The sequence below is a fragment of the Suricata suricatta genome, chromosome 2, assembly GCF_006229205.1.
Source record: "Suricata suricatta isolate VVHF042 chromosome 2, meerkat_22Aug2017_6uvM2_HiC, whole genome shotgun sequence".
Taxonomy (NCBI): domain Eukaryota; kingdom Metazoa; phylum Chordata; class Mammalia; order Carnivora; family Herpestidae; genus Suricata; species Suricata suricatta.
In genome coordinates, this window is record NC_043701.1 from 81,455,723 (window position 1) to 81,468,949 (window position 13,227).

At 43.7% G+C, this 13,227-nt stretch overlaps 1 protein-coding gene across 4 annotated transcripts in view; it reads left to right on the forward strand.

The window, feature by feature from the left end:
* Nucleotides 1-13,227, forward strand: part of DYNC1I1 (dynein cytoplasmic 1 intermediate chain 1) — a 296,393-nt gene that overhangs the window by 247 nt on the left and 282,919 nt on the right. For 2 of the 4 annotated variants that reach the window (XM_029929275.1, XM_029929291.1), the window contains exon 1: nt 8-108. The gene's annotated coding sequence lies outside the window, so the exon portion shown is untranslated. Of the gene's footprint in view, nt 109-13,227 lie in introns of all 4 variants that reach the window. The other 2 variants (XM_029929298.1, XM_029929286.1) reach the window with 2 other exon arrangements.

The window sequence follows — 13,227 nt, forward strand, 5'->3', positions numbered from 1 at the left end:
GCCCTCTGGAGCCGCTCGAGCCTCGACCCCGCCGCCCCACGGGAGCCGCTGCCGCTCTCGCTCGGGGAGCCCCGTGCCGCCGCCGCCGCCGCCGCCGAGCGCGTCCAGGTAAACAGGAAGGGGGGGGGGCGCGCTCTCCGGGCCGCCGCCTCCGCGTCCCTCCTCGACCCTCCCCGCCCCAGGGTCGTCCGCGCTGGTTGCCGGGCAGTAGTTGGGCCGCCGCAGCCGCAGCCGGACTCCAGGCTCCCTAAGGCGGCCAGAGGCCCCGTCCCCACCAGTGGCACCCCCTGCTGCAGTTTCCCCCCGTAGAGCCCAGAGGCGAGGGCAGAGGAGGAGGGGTCTCGGTATCACCTACTCGCCCACCTTGCGGGCTGGGAGGGGCGTCCCAGTGCGCCCCGCCTCGGTCCGGTTCTGATCCGCACCCCTCTGGGCCACCAGCTGACGGCCCCTGGAGGAGGGGGTTTGCAGAGGGAAGGGGAAGGATGCTGTTTGATTACATTTTCAGCTGTCTGCAGAGCTTAGATGCTGTTGCTACCCGCCAAGTCGGAGGGAGCGAATGTACTTCCAGCAGGGCATTAATTAAACACTCACGCAAGAAGATGCCAGTTTCTCTCACTGCTGAAAAAAAAAAAGTGTGGTTGGGGGATGTTTACCTAAACACCTTCCCAGCCGCGTGGCTCTCCTACCCCCACTCCCACTCCGGAATCGCTGTGGCCTTATAAATCTGTGCGTCGTCATCATAAGGCAGTGATCTCGGCAGCGCTGATGGGAATTGAGTGTGCGGAGTCTCATGACTTGTATCTCGGTTAATAAGGTTAAATGGAAACCCAGGATCAGGACAGGAAATTACTTAGGAAATCGGAGACTCAACAAAAATGCAGAAGATGGAATATAGTCAATTCTGGCCTCTACCTCATCTAGGTAAGGGGCAAGAACAAATAGCCAGCCATTTTCTTGCCTGGAATGCCTTTCAAGTGTGCTCTGTAGACTTATTCTAGTTCAGGGTTGGGAAAAATTGCTTCCAAATATTCCAGATTTGCAGAAAGCGTAGCTGACAGGAAGGCACGGTGACTGCGGAAGACAGCGTATGGATAATATTAGCACAGATATGGGTGATGGTCTATGAACATATTTTCACTGTGAAAATTATAGTGAGAGACGGTGTTAGGAAATTCGGAATGGAGAATTCAGTCCAAGTTGCATCTTGAGGGTGCTGGTGGGAATGGGATTAATACTTTCTCTGATGATTCAAAGTGCCATAATTTCTCCAGAAGTTCTTTGTGTGAGGAACAAAGGCCCAAAGTCTGCTCTTTTGATCATGTTTCCCAATAAAAATATACTCACACACTCCTACCCGGCAGTCATCAAATGTTCTCTTCATAGGAACCAACTTGCCGTTTCTTAAGTTCTGAGGATTCAGTGCTCCAAGAGCCATTTTTCTGAAAGTCTTGCAGCTTCATCATTAAGAAGTTAGGACGATATATTTTGGTGCCCCATGCATGCATTGTACAGCCTGCCCAACTCTGGCCCCAATTTTTGGCCCAGCCATTGCCCATGTCTCTCTTTTTCGTCCCTGTCTTGGGCCTCAGGCACTGATGCACCTGCTTCCTCTCTGCATGGCCCTGGAGGACGCTGCAGCCTCTGGCGCACAGTGCCCAACAGCAGAGGGGTGGCTCAGCCCCTCTGCACCCCCAGCCTTTCCTCTTCTACTGAAACATGTCCTGAAGCTCTTTGGTGTTTGAGGTCTACGTCAGAAGGTATAATCACCATTAAGGATATGAACAGAGAAAAATATATTCAACCCACAGCAAAGTGGGGCAATTCTGACATTGGTGGTCCCTGGTTCTTAGTTTCTGACAAACTTCTTATATTATAAGAGGAAGTCAGGGGCTCCTGGGTGGCTCAGTTTGTTAAGCTTCTGGAGTTAGTTGCAGCTCATGCTCTCATGGTGAGTTCTAGCCCCACATTGGGCTGTCTCTGTCCCCCTCTCTCTCTGATGCCTCCTCCACTCGTTCATGTACGTGTGCTCTCTCTCTCTGTGTGTTTCTTTCTCTCTCTCAAAAATAAAATTTAAGAACAAGTCAACTAGCATTCTTGTCATCGTGATTTATGTCTGAGAGGACTCTGTCAACTTTCTTCCCAGCCCCTCTACTTCCTCAAACACTTCTTCCCAAGTCTACGTTTAATAAATCAGCCTTTCCTTTTTTTAAAAAAAATTTTACTTCAGAAAGAGTGAGAAAGTGTGAGTGCATATGGGGGAAGGGCAGAGAGAGAGAGAGAGAGAGAGAGAGAGAGAGAGAGAGAGAGAATCTTAAGCAGGCTCCATACTCAGCACAAGCCCCAAGAGGGGCTCGATCTCACTACCCTGGGAGCATGGCCTGCACTGAAATCAAGAGTTGGATACTTGGGGTGCCTGGGGGGCTCAGTCTGTTAAGTGTCCACCCATAGCTCAGGTTATGATCTCGTGGTTCGTGGGTTTGAGCCCTGCATCGGGGTCTGTGCTGACAGCTCAGAGCCTGGAGCCTGCTTCAGATTCTGTATCTCCCTCTCTCTCTCTCTGCCTTTCCCCCACTTGTGCTTTGTCTCTCTCTGTCTCTCAAAAATGAATAAATGTTAAAAAGATTTTTTAAAGGAGTTGGACACTCAATTGACTGGGCTACCCAGGTGCCCCAATAAGCCTTTCCTTTGACTCCAGCACTGAGTCAGGTAATTTTGGGGGATCCATCCTGGATATTGCTCTGTCTGGTCTTGTAAAATACATACCAAGTCTTCAGACCATGTCTCTTAACATAGATTGTGCACAGGCTTGATCCAAAGTGATATACCTAAATAAGCTACTCATTCTCCTCATTACCTGTTTCTTTCTATCACTTAACCTAGCCTCACATGAAAAGGTACTTTGCGAAGTTAAGTATATTCCTTCATCATTTTGTTCTCCTTACATTTTGCTCTACCAAGTAAAACAAAGGTTGGTGATACACTGAGCAATTTAGTAAATGTATAACATTACTAAAACATTTGCTAAAATGTGTTGAGCACTTGGGCAGGCATTGGATTTTACATTACTTCTCCATGTATTAACTTATTTAATCACAAAAATTTTATGAGTTATATATTATTTGTAATCTTATTTGACAGATGAGGAAACAAAGATACAAAGATGCCAGGTAACTTTTTTGAAAATTGTTCAACTGGTAAATTATAGAGGCAGGATTTGAACCATGGGTAGTCTGAATCTACTATTCCATAGTACAGAACAATTGTGTTAGTTAATTTTCATATACTGAATACCAAGCTCTTTTCTCATGTTATTTCATTTTAACCCTTACATTAATCTTATGAAATAGATGTTATTGACCATATTTTACAGATGATATAACTGAGTTCAGTGACATATACAGGGTTATAGTTAACAAATAGCAGATGCAGGGTTCAAATCAGGTCTGTTTGACTCCCAAACCAGAGTTCACCCATTTTAGCCAGCATCCTCCATCAGAAACAAGAAAAAGCTGCATTCGTCTGTCTCTTTCAGATTTGCTACCCAGCATCCCTGTGGACCATTATCATGTCCTCATGGGTGGCCATACTGTTCTGCCAGCTGACTGGTCGCTGTAGATAAATATGGCAAATTCAATGTAGGACTATAGCTTTTTGAAATTGAGTACCAATTTGGTTCTATCTCCTTAACGCAACTCGGTAATTACCCATGATACTTTGTGGATCCCAAGTGCCATGTAAATAGTCATTTCCTTGATCAAGGATCCCTTTTACTAGAAAATGTTGTGGCTTCTACATCCCCTGCAAAATGTGGGGAAATGTGTACTTTGGGGGATCTTTGCTAGGGCAATGAACTTTTAGAGTTTACTTCTTTTGAGAATGAAGTTAATCTGACTCTCATTTTATTTCTTTGAAATTTATAAACTTTTGCCCAGATTCATGTAAAAAAGATTCCTCTTGATTAGGAACTTTCCACGATCCTGGACTGATTTTCTTTGCTTCCTCTCTACAGGAAGCCTGGCACCAGAATGCCAGAGTGAAGCTTGCATTGGGACATAGACACTACTGTCCAGGTGCATCTCCTGATTCTTTGTTCAGAGGAGGCTTCTTAAATAGGAGTCGTAGGCGTGGTGGAGGGCAGGCACACGATGGTGTTCTGGTGGTCACTGAACCCGATGATACTGATGCAAAATTTAAAGCATATGTGCAGAAGTGCAGCTTTCAGGTGGCAAGGGGCAGGGTATGGGAATTGAGACTACAAAGAGATTAAGAATCACCGGTTCACTGGCACTGTTTAGAAAAGGGGCTAGGAGCTGAGGCCACTTTGCCGAAATGTGTTGAAAACAAGGCAAAACTATCCTGTGAGCCAAGAAAAAAATGTTTGTAGCTACCAGAGCATTGTTGGCATTTTTCTACCAAGGCATGCGTGCTAGAGGGGCCCTGGTGCAGGTACACCTTACGCTAATGCACGCTGCAGCCAAGTGAGAGCTTTAAGAATGACAGCAGCCCTAGCGTGGCTTGCCATCTAGTAGGTACTTACCCTGTTCATATTTGGGGTCATCAGATCATTCTAACAGCCCTTTAAGGCTGACATTTTTATCTTCATTTGACAAACAAGGAAGCTGATGCTTGGAAACAGGAAGCCACATGGTCAAGGCCACCTGAAGGCAGTTAGTGGGAAAGCTGGATTTCAAATCAGGTTGGCCAGATTCCAAAGTTTGTTTATTCTGTACCCATGATATGTCATTATTTTTCTATGTGGGATGGCAAAAAATACCATTTCGTGTGGCTTTTCCTTGTGGCAAGATAGAGAGTCCCTTAAGAATATGCTCAATTGTTATCAAAAGAGAATGAGAAAATTAGACATCTCTCAGTGTGCTGGATGATAAGCTAGCCCTGAGTTGTGCTAAAGCCCCTACGTTTAATTTGCAAGTGTCACTGGGTATCCAGCTGAACACAAAATGCATGGCGGTTCACAACGAAGACAGCCCAGAAAGTTGACTTTGCAGGAGTGGGCGTAAGCCAAGACTTTATTCATTGCAAAGATGAATTTATTTCAAAGCTGAATTCGAAGCTGCTCAGTGTTCTGGGGCTTAGCTGATGCAGTCATTGTGTCATGATCCGGAACACGGACTTGGTACTAAGTCCTGGGAGGACCCCTGCTTACAGCCAACCTACAGGCCCTTTAGTTTTCGGTTCATACCGATCCTGAGATCCTCACAAGCAGCGGGTCTTGCTGCCAAAATATTACTTAATCCCTATGCTCACCCACATTCTTGCTATACTCTTAGAGAATGACCCATTGTTTTCTTTTTTGGGGCACAGACCAACCAATGCCATCAGGGCAGCAAACACCCAAAGCAGAAATTTATGTTAGAGTCCAGGGCATTCTTTATAATAAAGTAGTGAGTCCCTGGCACTACACAGGATGATTGCACTTGATCAACAGATCTGCCTGGGAACAGTTAACCATGTACTTTATTATGCTTCCATGGGTTTTTTCCTCCTTTAATCTCAAAAGAATTTTTAAAAATTCTGCTGCTCCCTTACCCTACATGTTTTGAGTTGGCATCTAACAGTTTTCACTGTAAACTTAAAGAATCATAATGAATGTGATTTCCAGAATATAGTAAACTTGGATGCTTAAAAATAAAATGATGATGTCATTCTTTGAATCCAGTTGCAATCTAAATGCCATCTCAATCTCTCTATTAAAAAAATACCTGAAGAAGCTACTCAATAAAAGGATATTTTTATACTTTGTGGTCAAGCATCACAGTCAGATTTGGGGCTTCAAGTGTCACAGTCAGATTTTGGGCCTTTCCCCCCTCTGGTAATGGGGAAGAAAGGCTTTTGCAAAACAGGAGGTGGGAAAGGAAGCCCTGAATGATTCTAAATCATAGGCATGGTCTCTGGCAGGTCAGGTTTTGGAAAGATTAAAGACTAAAGATTAAAGATTAAAGCTTCAGATCTGGAAACTAAAGTGTCATTTAGTCCTTCTCATGCTGGCACAGTCTCTGGAAAGCCTTGATGGGCACCAGGCACACACAATGCCAGTTATCAGAGCGTGCATTTATTTAGCACAGGTTTTGTGTGCTAGGGGTCACTGTGGGCAGTGGCTGGGAGTTAGGTCCTTGGCCTTCAGTCTCTGTGGCTCAGACTCAAAGCAAGCAGGGCGAAGTCAATAAAGGACCTGCAAAGTCTACAGTTCCATCCCCTTCCCTTAGGCTGTCTTTCCCCTATTTAGTGATTTATGGAAGAAATCAACTTAATCCAGTGTGTTTTAGATCCGTGGTTCTCAGTCAGGAGTGACTGCCCACCCTAGGGACACGGGACAATGTCCAGAGGCATTTTTGGTTATCAGACCTGGGGAGAGAGTGGCTACAGGCATCTAGTAGGTGATGGTCAGGGCTGCTGCTGAATGTCCTACAATGCATAGGACAGCTCCTGTGACAAAGTATTATCCTGCCCCAAATGTCAACAGACATTCTCTTTTTCTATTGAGTATTTCCTCCTGTAATTTAAGTCCCTTTCTTTGTTTGGTCTTTTACAACATAAGAGTACAACATCTGAAAGGCACCATAAGACAAAGGAAAGAAGCCAGATATCACACTTAAGCTATGTGAGCCTCAGTTTTTTTCATCTGTAAAATGGGGATAATGATACCTGGCTTGCAGAGTTATTGTAAGGATTACGGATAATGAGAAAACAGGGTTCAAAACATGTTACACACTCAATGTGTGGAAAATGCTTCTTATTATCCAACAGCAATTATATCATTCTCTAGCCTTCTCTTCTCAGGGATATGTGTGATCTTGCCCTCCTTTGAACCAAAGGTATGCTTTAAAAAATTGGTTTTTTTATCTTCAATTATACTACTTATGTGTATGTCTCTTTCTCCCTGTAGACTCCCGGCTCCCTGAGACATCCTTGTATCTTTCAGCCTCGAGTCTTACACATGGTGGAGGCGCATTTGTTGACCTGAAATACTAGCCGGAATAAATCCCACTTAATTTTCTTTTTATTATAAGATTTAATTCTTTCCCCTTGGATCACTTTAATGTGTTTAGTAAAAGCAGTCACTTCCTGAAATGTAGTTTCCACTGCACGTCTGGGCCCAATTTGAATGTAGACTTGGTAATGCCTAGAATTCTGGAATCCTCGCCTTCCTGAATTAGGATCATGTGGAACATTTCTGCAGTGAGAATAGGTGTCTTGAAAAGGACAACCTTTAAATCTAGAATTAACAGGCAGAATGGTTTGAGTCCTCTGTTTCTTTTATAAGCCCCTTGGGCCAATGTTTTTGATCTTTGGCTTGATTTCTTTGGTGGGAGGTTTGGCTTCTTTGGTTTCTTTCTGGTGGGAGAAAGGGAGATTTTGATTCATTTGTCAGATTTCTATTTTATGCTAATGTCTAGAGGGAAGCCAAGAGTAATGTGTATATTTTAAATACCCCTAATGAGTAAATGATAATACAGTATTTTGTAGACTTTGCCTACAATTTCCTTTTTAGAATGCAAGCTAGATGGTCTACTCTGACCTGAAATAGTACCCATTTCTTTGTTTAACAAACTGAAGATTTTTGTAATTGAAGCAGAATGAAGTCCTCTCCTTTTAAAAGCAATTTAGATCCTGTGATGCGCATATGGAGGCCTTTCCAAGTTTATACAGTTGTACAGTGAGCCCATGCTTAGGGAATGACCATGGGATTGTGTCTCAGAATCAGCTTGTGGAACTTCAGTAGCTGGTGGGTCTGGGTGGCTGGAAAGTTAGCAGGCCCTGTGGGGGAGTGTGTTTTCACAGTGTCCCCTTTTAAAATGATGGTTCGTCTCCGGTTTCACCATCTGCCTCCATAGTATCAAAATAGCAAGGGGTTGTGGGAATTGGTGTGTATTTTGTGGAAGAAGGAATAATAAAAAAACTTCTCTGCCCCTTTCCTTGAAAAGTGTGACTTTGTTCACTCTCAGAGGGTATAGGTTACCGCTGATTTGGAAAGGTGATCTTCCCTCTTTGAATGCTTTCAGATGCAGAGGAAAGTGAGAATCTATTTACATAAGTTAAAATGCCAAACTAAATCTCCCAATGCAAATATGGACCACCCAGGGACATGGTTTGGGGTTTTGAATACAGATTTTCTTGCTTCCTCTTTTAAGCTTTTTAATATTTTTCAAATGCTGCTGAAAAGTAATTGGCATATCAAACAAGGATGAAATCCCATATCTTTGGCAGTAGATTCTGAAGGGGGGAATCATTCCCATTTTCTTTGAGAGCTCTTTGATTTAAAAATTTAAAAAGTATGAATAACTGGAATTGGAAGGCGAACAAGTTGTAGGTTTTAGTTTAAAGTAGATGGAAAAATCAGGTTGCAAAACAGTTGTAGGGGAAGAGGAAAACACTTTATCCTAGTGTTCCCTTTCCCTAGTACATTCTGCCCAGGCAGCACCATTTACCTCAGTAAAATGGGCAGAACTTTGCGTGGGGGCATAAGCAAAAAGATCGCCCCTTAACACTGCCAGTACCATCTCTGCCTTTCTCAGCCCTGGAAAGGTACATCTGGGCGGCACATGGAAAGAGTATTTTCTAAACTCTCTGGGGGAAGATTCAGAATGAAAGTTGCTTTAACCAGGACACATGTTCTGGTGACTGTCTGGTTAATGACACTTAGTGCTTTTGTAGTCTTTTTGCCTCTTAAAGAAAAAGTTATTCATAAACTTGTTAAAGAAATGGTAAGGCAGGCTTTTTTCAGGGGGACTGTCATGATAGATGTCGAGACACCTGCACTGGAGGTTTGCAGTAGAGGAGAGAGATTGGGATCCACTCTGAATACACTAAGGAAAAGTGGAATTTATAGCCAAGGCGCAGGGCGGGGGTCAGTAGATGGAAAGTTACTAAAAGGAAACATCCAGGGTAAGGGGAGTGCAATCAGGCTGAGCCAACCCAACAGGATTCTTGCTGAAGGCATCCCAGGGTGATCAGACACTACTTGGGAGATGGTAGGGGTTGAGGAACTTCATCAGATATCAGTTTGATATTGGTGATCAGATACTGAGGGCGGGGATTCTGGCTAATCTGACCTAGCAGGACTTTTATTAAAATGAGGCTCTTGAATGCCTGCTGATGGATGGGGCCAAGTTGAAAAAGAGCTTGGAGGAGCCTGACTACCATTTGGTCAAGGAGAGAATCTTTGGCACACCCTCTCGGGGGGCATTCCATAGCGAGGTGCAGGTGGTGATGACAAAGAAGGGGTGCTCGCAGTGGCCGGCACTAAATCAAAAGGTGGAGGGTAATGAGAATGCCGCATCACTGGAGCGGATCTGGGCGCTGGGGGTGTATTAGGGGGTTAGGCTGCATCACCATGCAGTAACAAACAACTACAGCGCATCAGCAGAGTAACCCAACAGATTTTTCTCATTCATGTTACGTGTCAGGTGTGAGCCAACAAGGGGCCCAGTTCACCATACTCAGAGACCCATGCTGAGAGGGCTTCATCTTGATATGTATTGTCCCCATCTCATACATGTCAGTGACTGAGGTGAATCAAATGGCCCTGCCTGGCTACAAAGGAGTTGTTAGGTAGAGTGTCAGAGTTGGGGAACAGGAATTTTTGTGATTAACCGAAATGACTCTTAAAGGGGTGGACTTCCCTGGGTTCTGCCTATTCCTACTGCTAAAAACAGTTTCTAAAAGGCATCCCTAGGAAGCCCACTGACATGCAGCCCCAATTGTAGTGGTTTCAATATTTGACTCTACTTACACCCGAAAGAATGCCCTTATGGAGTATGAAATTCATTAGAATGATTTTAGCATCATGAGTAATAACAGCGTCCTGGAATGAGTGAGCCTACAAATCCAAATTGTCCTAATAATGAATAAAAGAAATAGAAATATGTGTAGGGGTGAAACTTAGGTTCCTTCAGTGGGTTTTTAGTCCTAATGAAGAACATCTATTTAGTACTTATAGAGCGCTAACCTTGAGTACGACTGAATGCTTTGTGGGTACATGAAAATGAACAAGGTATAGACCTTAGGGACTGATGTCTAATCAGGGAAAATTAGAAAAGTTTAATATATATGATATAGATATGTGTTACCACATACATCACATAAGATAATACATGGTGAATACCTAATAGAGGAATAACAAATTTCAAAGAAGCAAGTATTAATAACTAAGTGAATAATCACTTCTTTGAATTTTTAAGCTGACCAGACATCAATATCAACCAGGTAAAATCATTAATATTTTATCTTCATCTTTATTTTTAGTTTTTGGGTCTGATCTGATCCCAGAACAAATCACAGCAGTGATCAAGAGGCAGTATGAGACCCTGGCCTCTGCAGCTGGGATTTCAACCCCAGCATCACCAATTACTATCAATGTGACCCTGACAAGTTATTTTGCCTCCCTGTATCTCATTTTCACCATCTATAAAACAGGAGTGATAATAATAGTGCCACTTCCTAATGTTGTGGTGAGTCCAAAGGAATTCCTACTTAATTTTCCATTTCTTATATGATTTAAATTTTTTCCCCTGGATCATTTTGATGTGTTCAGTACAAACATTTATTTGAGTTCCTGAGTGTGTCACCTGTTGAATGACATGTGGGCTTGGCAATACCTAGGATTCTGGAAGCCTAGCCTTCTGAATCAGGATCCTACTGAACATTTTTGTCGGTGCCCAAACAGAGAGCAGTGTTGGGCTCTGGGTGAGTACAGCGTAAGGGTCAGTCTGCATTTTCCCTGGCTTGTGAGGCAGCCTCAGTCTAGAGACTGCTGGAGTATCAAGTTGGCTTCCATCCATTCTTACCTTGGTATTCAGGTCTGCTGGGGACACGTTTGCTAGCCCCCTCCTTTTATCCCCAGCTTTTCAAAGTGATGTTAAATTAAAATTAATGTGATACAAATCCACTGTGGCTAAATCATGCAAGCATTCTGTGTGTTTGAGTCCAGAAAATTAAAAGGTGCAGGCGCTCAGGCCTCGCACCACAAGTAAAGGTTTAAAGAGCTAGAGGCTGGGTGTGATGGAAAGGAGGCTATGTGGCTCTTCTTGGCAGATGTACACCTTTTCTCTCCTCTGTGGGTTTTTTTTGGGGAGGGGGAGGGATCTTCCCTTCCCCTACCACTTCTTTAGTGCAGTGTGAATGAACTTGACTGGATGTTGCAGAGAGCCCGTGGGCTGTAAGCAGGCAAAAAGGTGGACATAAGGACTCAACTTTTGGCAAGTAGGTATGAGGAAAAGTAAAGGGAAAAGTAAAGTTGATATCACTTTGATTGACTCAGCCATGAAAAAAAATAAGACTAGGCTACCTTTAAGGTAGTGAGAGTTCAAACATGCCAACAGGAAGTGAGGATTTTCTGTGAGGGGATTATTGTAGGAATGGAAGGCCAGATCTGGATTTGGTAATCTCCATGTTATTTTTTCTCCGGATTTAAGAACCTGTGATTTTATATACTAGAGAGAGCTTTGCATCACTCTTATCTCTGGCCAGGTTTTGCCATTCACTTGGGCCTGTGTAAGTAAGAGGGCAGATGCCAAACTGGAAAAATAAATGTGACAATCTGTATCTACTTTTGTCCCCATGGAATTGTTCAAGTTGTAACATTCAGTCATTCATTCTTTCATTCAGATAAACATTCCTTAAGCTCCTGCCAGACACTGGGAATGCCATAGCAGTGTCAGGGCGGGTGGAAGGAAAGTTAACAGCTTATGACAACCATTAAAAACAAACACAAAATGTTTGCATCTAACTTCATTCCAAACTGGCCACATGATCATGCAGTTGAGAGTTCACTCTTTCATTTGTTCATGTATTTGTTCATTCAGTAATCTCTTAATGTGCCCTGATAATATTCAGGGTTGGCTCTATCCTGCTAGCTGCAGAGGCTAGACAAATATATCATTTCAAAGGCATATGTTAGAAACCCACAACTACCATATTCTTTTCACAGCAAGAAGAAAAGCAAACTAGAAGCTTACTGGGGTTGGGGGTGGGGTAGAGTCCCCACCCTGATGCTTATCTTATGCAAAGAGCTTATCACAAATGTTAAAGCACCTATTTTGAGCACTTGATTTCTCACTTTTTCATCATATACAGCAAAGGTGTGATATGGAAGAGAAGTGTTAATTCTCCTTGTTTGCATTGCTTCACACATTTGAATAGATTGGATTGCCTTCACAGGGAAATGTTTGATTTTTTTCCAAGACCCTCCCAGGTCTTAAAATAGATAACTTGTTTCTGAAGGGAGGTGGGACCAAAGAGCAGAAAGTTTTGATCGGAGTTATCACCTGAGAATGTAGCACCTAGCACAAACCTTTCCAGCTTGTCCCCCATTGCACCCCTGCCTATTGACCTTAGCCTATAGTCGAATGAAACTGTTGGTCATTCTCCAAACACACAGTGCTACCCTGGCGGTCATTTTTCTCATGCTCAGCCCCTTGTGCTGGAAGTGCTTCCCCGGTTCCTACCCGTGTTTCCCTGTCTGGCCCTCACGGCCCCTCCTTCACTCACTGCGCTCCAGTCCCTGCATGCCCTCGTGGGCTTTAAACCTTCATCATGCACTCAGCCCGCTGTCCCTAGCAGCGGAGCTGCCCTTCTCAGATCCTACCATACGTGGGGAAAGAAAAATAATTTTCTTTCTACCCTTCCAGGTTCTTGGCTGAGAACCTTCTCCCCGCCCCCGCCACTGCTAATAAAAGACAGATGAACAGAAGGAAAACAAAGCAGTAACTTGTATACCTCTAATACATAGGGGAGAGACCCAGGAAAACTCTCCAAAATGGCCCAAGCTACCACCTTACATACCATTTCCAGTCAAAGACAAAAGATGTTGAGCGTGGGAAGTTGTGGGAGGTCACCAGGAAGAGCACAAGGGCAAGCTCTCCAAGAATAAGGGTGTTATGCAGATTTAAGTCCGTGCCTTCTTCACAGAGACTGAGTCATCCTCTTCTTCCTGCCAACAGGGAGAACCCTTACAAATGGAGACTTTCCTTATAAATTGAAGTGTCTCTTACAAAAGGGCAACTTCTACTAGGTTTTAAGAGCTTCTTCTGTATCTGCTGCTTCTTAAAAATAACCAGCTTCAGATAATCCTTATACCAAAAAGGCATATTTTGGGATCGCGTGTTCTGTTCCGCTTCACGTGTGATAAGCTTTTTGTGATAAATGTAATTTAATCATTTGTGTGAGCCTCACAGCATCTAGAATGGAGCTATGCTTCATTGGGGCTCA